Below are 6,654 nucleotides of genomic sequence, written 5' to 3' on the forward strand. Positions count from 1 at the left end.
CAAGGCACCCCAGGGGAGGACAAGAAATAATGGGCACAAACTGGTTGAACATTGCTTCAGGCTAGATGTAAGGAAAAACTTTACAAGTCGAGTGCCGAGGGTTTTGAACAGGCCCCCTCCAGAGGTGGTACAGTACCCTTCAATACCCAAGGAAACAGATTCATTACAGCCTAAGAAAAAACCAGTATAGCAGGCTAATGCTGAACCAGGACCAATGCATCACTAACTGTTGGTGAAACCAAATCTTTGTGATGTCACTACTGCTGTAGAAACCAAGAGTCAACACAGCAAACATGAAATATGGCAACAGAAGAGCAGGAAAAGTTGAGCGAGGAGGCAACATCAAGTCTGGCAGGGTCATCATCACAATAGCTTAACTGACAGAAGAACACTTTACGGGCCTGGGTACAGCTCTATCATCAATCTGCAAAGATGTCTCAGGAAGTTGACTGGCTATGCAACCAGGCGGGCATGTGTCAAGTAGATCTCTCTACAAACCTGAAGGACCAGGACCACAAGGTGATCTCTTTTGTTGATGTCTCCAGCCTCAGATCCAAAAGCAAAAAAAGATGCAAGCCAACATCTCTGAATATTCAACTGAACTTGATCTAACAATTAAGGAGGAACAGGAGGTCATCATAATAAAAGACTATGAGAAGCAAGACCATTCTAAGACTGAAGGAGCAGTTTGTCTTTTTAAATATGGTTCAGCTGATGAACTTAGCATTGTGATCTGGCTCAACAGTGACCTTCAGAAATATACAGTTGGAGTCCAACAGGCACATTATCCTTCAGATAATCCACAAAAATGCAGACAAGACCCTTGTAGTAAGCTACCATCTCCCAGGGCATCTCACAAGAGGGTAACTCAGGGACTACTAATAGTGAAATGCCTTCTTAAAGCCCTAGCTGGAGAAGATAAGGGACAATCCTGGTCTCAAAGTCTAGTATTTATATCACTTCAGTGTAAAAAGTCCAAAAATCTGAAGCCATGCAGGTAACAGGAATGAACTCAAATGCTCCTTTTCCCTTGTCTCTTCCAGAGCTGTGCATTTCACTTTTCATTGCTGTAAACTGCATGGCTTGAGATTTTGGGTCCTGGAACCCTGTTTTAAGTGGAGCAAATGGTAAACTTGACTTATCCATTGAGCAGTGCTTTTCTGAAGTTTGCACAAAGATGATTGAGATTTGCATCCTTCTTTTTCCTTCAAGAAAACCGTGAGAAAAACTATCCTTTCTGCATGTAAATGATGAGGATCTGAAGAAGCTTCCTCTGCTAGATGAAAAATGGACAAGAAGGGCTACAGCATGAGGGATATTCTCCAGGAAGTAATGAGGTACTTTGGAAACCAATAAATTGATGCCGCTGTGGGAAACATAACTTTCTGTGGACTGATGGACTGGATGCTTAATATTCTCCAAGGAAGTGCCAACTCCTTCTCCCTCTCAAGACACTTAGACCTAGCCAAAGTGCCCAAACCAGCTCTCTATTGGAGCAAAAATCAAACATTTGCAGGTGTAGTGCTGCACTGAATTCAATACGCTGCCATACACAAGCTGGGCAAGGTCATTAATAAAAAAAAATTAAATAGAAAGGGCTACTTTATTAAGCATTTCATCAGAGTTTAAAAAAAATAACCAGGCAACCAATAGTTAGAGGAGTGTACTCCATCCATGTCTAGGCAAGGCCTGAATCTGTCCTTGTTGCAGCAGTGAAACCCTAAAGCAGGGGTGTACACTTCCCCCTTCATCCAGGGTCACCTGCCAGGTGCACTGCCCAGAGGAAGGGTGCCACCAGTAGGATCAGCTCTGGCCAGACATGAGCTCTCAACACTTTCACAAGGGGAGACTGGACTACGCATGCAGATGTATACACAGATTAATGAATCGATGTACAGCAAAGGCACGGGACTCTGTGTGGCTTTTCACAGCTATTTTCATTGAACAAAGTGGTCTACTAAAAATGATGTCAAGGGCTGTATGTTGTCATCCCTGTCCCAAAACTTTTTTTCCACGCTGCCTATGAGTCTGCATAGTATAAATATCTCCTCTGAAGCAGACACAAACCCAGAAGACTGCAGAACTGGCTTGCAGGTCATCCCTTAGAGCTGTAGATAATAGACATCTGGGCCTTGTCTCTCCAGGGGCAAACTGTTGTAGATATGACCTAGAGGAACTGTCCAGGAATGGATTAACCTGCCTGGCACTAACGGCACTCTCCATTCTCTCTGGCTGTGGGGAATGGAAGGTGTAGTGGTGCAGCTCTGCAGATTATTTCTGACATTGCTGGCAGCTTCCTCCTGCTGCAGGGCACTTAGTAGTGGTTCAGATGTTGCATTTTCATAGGTGCCCTGGGAAGGGAGGGCCAGGTTCCACTGTTGTCTGTATAGCAGCAGGGAAGAGTAGGAAAGGAGAAGGAGTTTGTTGGAGTGTGAGGCCCATTTTAAATACAGTAAAAACCTCCTCCCCTCAATTTAATGTAATTTGTTTATCTGTCTACACTTTAAAAGGGCATAATTCATGAAAACTTATCAAGTGTTTTGCCAAATCAGTAATTATTTATCTATATAATAGGGCACAACCTACAACATATTTCTGAACAGAAACACAGTAGTAGCTCTGAAGTACAGTAGCTCAAAAAGCATTTAAATCATAGACTCATAGAGACGAATCATTCCTATCCAAACCACTCTATACAAATCCACTGTCTAATCTATTAGCAAAACTACACACTAAACCCTGACAAGATACAACTTCCTAATCTGCCACAGGTAAAGCAGGACCATGGCAGCCAACATTCTGCTGCTGCAAAGATTATTTAAAAAAAGTCTCGAGAGATGCAAGGAGGAGAGCCACACTTTTTTTTAATTTGTGGCATCCCAAAAGGACTTTATTTGTGGCCCAACCTTATCAGTATTTTCATTTAATTTATTCTTTCTCCATGAAATACTCACTCAGTCACACAACAGACAACTGTGCCTCATGAAACGTAAAAGTAGACAATGATTATTCTCAACAGCTATTCTTTCTACCAGTTGACCTTTTGGTTGTACTTTCCAGGTGGTCTGTCTTCAGCCCCACAGTGCTATCTAGGAAGCTAAGTTCCAACACCTTCTCCCTGCAATATGTCCTGGAGGCTGGTATCCAGTTTCAGTGGCTCATGCCCCCAGGTGTCCAATCCTTGCTTGCTGTGCTGTTAGACTTGCAGAAAGCTACTTCATATTGATGCAATGATTCCCATATGGAATAGAAAATACTGGTGTAAGAAAGTTTACACTGGTATGTCTAGGTCCATATTAGATATCCTGGCATGTCTAGTGGCTAGCTGTGTTAGTCTCTAAGGTGTAACCATGCCTTATCTTCTGCCTGACTTCAGACTAATTAGTTGAGAGAGGTCTGACCTTTCATAGACAACAACCAACTTTTCTATACACGAGGTCTCCCTGAAGATCTCGCTGGACTGCTATTCTTCTACCATGGCTTCTTCAGGATCTAGAAACTGGTTTCACTGACCCAGACTATGGAAAATACCAATAAGGAAGACTTCCTCATGGAACTGCTTCTAAGAAACACCCACCCTTAGTGTACAGAGGGTAGAAATCCCATTCTTACAAGGGTTTGGCTCCTGTTGTCAGCCATGCATTGCAGCTCAACTATGCACTCCAGGAGGTGAAAGCCATTCTATAATCCCAATATTATTTTCGTATCTCAAGCAAGTCCTGTTGGACCCACTTCTAATCTCTGTCATTAGGTCCTGTCCCACTAGCACCCGCCAGCTTCCCCCCTCTAATTCAGTAGCCTGTTGGCTGCCTGTAAACATCTGTATGTACTCAGGCTCAATACTATTCACTTCTTTACTCTTGTGTTCTAATGTAACACCAAGCACTAGGATTTCCAGCCACTCATGGATGATGAGGACCCTGGGTAAACAGTCTTTACTTCAGCTTGGTTCCACCAGTTATAAACTGGAGGGCTTTGCATGGTGCCTGGATAGACTTGTTATTGGCCTGGCTTTCGGCATTTCCCAATGTCCTGAAGTTCTGTCTGCCATCGCCCCTTACAAACTCATCTTGGATTCCCAACCTGAGGCCCCACAAATTTACAAGACGGGCAGGGAGGTTCACTAACAGCATATGAGGAAGAAACTCCCTGATCTCAGTTCGTCTCCAACACTGGCCCAACTTGCAATAGCCCAGAATTGTAACTGAAGAGAAAACCCAGTTTGATCTTTTCAGAATCCAGTTGGAGCATGCCCACTATAGACACAATCTGTCAGAAGTCTGCTGTGGAGCTCTGCCACAAAGACATCCATCTTCTCCAGAGATCCAGGATGGGTGACATTTTATAAAGGGGAGTGTAATAAAACTAAATCAGATGGAAAAAGGGAAATTACTTTGCAGGGAGAAATTCTTAACTGGTAGAGCGGTTCATCAAACAATAAAAAAAATATTTTCCATATATGACTGTTATGATTGTATAATTTTTCAACACTCTACTAGTAAGAGCTTCATGAAAGTTTGCATGGGCCAGGTTTTACATCTCATTTGCACTACCACTGTGTTTTTATTGGTTTTATTTCAAGAGTTAAAGGGGAAAAGGAAAAAACAGGCAGATTCTGTATTTGTAAAACTGAAAGAAAAAGGGGGAGCAATGGGGAAAAAGCAGAAGACAGAAAAAGTGCCAAAGGAAGAGAAACAGAAATTTCTCAAACCTAAAGGTGTTTTTTTTTTTTTAACCATTACAGGCTGTTGGTGAGCTATTCTTTGTTTTATTGCTATTTGACAGATGACACTGTAAAATGATCAAACTCTTTCTGCCAAACTCGCTCTTCTAACCAGAAGCTAATAACTTTGTGCTAAACTGTCTTTACATTAAGGTGTCACTTCATTTGGGTATGTTTCTCATGATTCACATTTTGAAAAAGCTGGGGCAGCTGAAGTTCCAAGTCCCTTGCAGCAGGTTCTGGGTTGAGGCAACTAGGGACATGGAACAATTACCAAAGCAGCTCAACTCCCAAAAGGGAGACATATCAAGTATCCTCTTGTCCAGCATACAGAGGGTCTTGCACAAGGCTGGGTTCAATATAGAAGACAGTTCCAGCAAAACAAACCAGAGCTTTAAGTATATTTCTGCCAGTGAATATAAGCTCTCCAAACAGGCCTTAGCCAAGCAGCCCAATTCAGCCATGAAACAGTTTGACAATATAGATCAGGTCAACAAGCAATTTATTGACCAACTGGTAGAATCTGTAATGAAGATATGTCTCTTCATGGCCAACAATAGTGGCACTGACTTAGCTATAGCTGACTTGTCAGAGGGACCCAATGCATTCGGTCCCTCATCTGCAAAAATTTAAACAATGACCAGGAAAGCTTCAAAATCAAAACAGAATAGAAACCACTTGCAGGTTCATCTTCAAGTTCTCAAGTGATAGTGACTAACAAGAGTGCCAACAGCAGGTCACAAATAAAGAATCGTAGAATCACAGAAAGTTAGGGACCTCAGGAGATCATCTAGTCCAACCCCCTGCTCAAAGCAGGACCATCCCCAACTAAATCATTCTAGCCGGGACTTTGTCTAGTTGGGTCTTAAAAACCTCCAAGGATGGAGATTCCACCACTTCTCTAGGTAACTTGTTCCAGTGTTTCACCATCTTCCTAGTGAGAGAGTTTTTTTCCTAATATTCAGCCTAAGCCTCCCTTGCTGCAACTTAAGACCATTGCTCCTTGTTCTCTTATGTCACCATGGAGAACAGCCCATCCTCTTTGGAACCAGCCTACAGGTAGCTAAAGGCTGTTATTAAATCCCCCCCTCAGTCTTCTCTTCTCCAAACTAAATAAGCCCAGTTCCCTCAGCTTTTTCTCGTAAGTCATGTGCCCCTGCCCCTGAACCATTTTCGTTGCTCTCTGTTGGACTCTTTCCAACTTGTCCACATCCTTTCTATGGTGGGGGCCCCAAAACTGGGCACAGTACTCCAGATGTGGCTTCACCAGTTTAGGCAGAGGAGAATAATTACTTCCCTCGATCTGCTGGCAATGCTCCTATTACTACAGCCCAGTATGCTGTTAGCTTTCTTGACAACAAGGGCACAGTCCTGGCTCATATCCAGTTTACCGTCCACTGTAACCCGCAGGTCCTTTTCTGCAGAACTGCTGATTAGCCATCCGGTCCCCAAGCTGTAGCAGTCCATAGGATTCTTCCATCCTAAGGGCAGAACTTTGTACTTGTCTTCGCTGAGCCTCATGAGATTTATTTTGGCTCAGTCCTCCAATTTGTCTAGGTCACTCTGAATCCTAGCCCTACCCTCCAGTGTATCTACTTCACTCCCAGCTTGGTGTCATCTGCAAACTTGCTGAGGGTACAATCCATCCCTTTTTCCAGATTGTTAATGAAGATATATTGAACAAAACTAGCCCCAGGACCAACCCCTGGGGCACTCCACTTGATACCAATTATCAACTAGACATTGATCCATTGATTAGTACCTGTTGAGCCTGACAATCCAGCCAGCTTTCTATCTACCTTCCAATCCATTCATCCAACCCATACTTCCTCAGCTTGCTTGCAAGAATGCTGTGGGAGACTGTATCAAAACCCTTCCTGAAGTTAAGGTATATTACGTCCAGGTCACAAAGTCCTTGGATGCGGACGTTG

At 43.2% G+C, this 6,654-nt stretch overlaps 1 pseudogene; it reads left to right on the forward strand.

Moving 5' to 3' along the window:
- The first annotated feature begins 569 nt into the window (after positions 1 to 569).
- Positions 570 to 6,654, forward strand: part of LOC109286809 — a 12,811-nt pseudogene continuing 6,726 nt past the window's right edge.

Source organism: Gavialis gangeticus, unplaced genomic scaffold (genome assembly GCF_001723915.1).
Source record: "Gavialis gangeticus isolate Ggan-Ray unplaced genomic scaffold, GavGan_comp1, whole genome shotgun sequence".
NCBI classification, from domain to species: domain Eukaryota; kingdom Metazoa; phylum Chordata; order Crocodylia; family Gavialidae; genus Gavialis; species Gavialis gangeticus.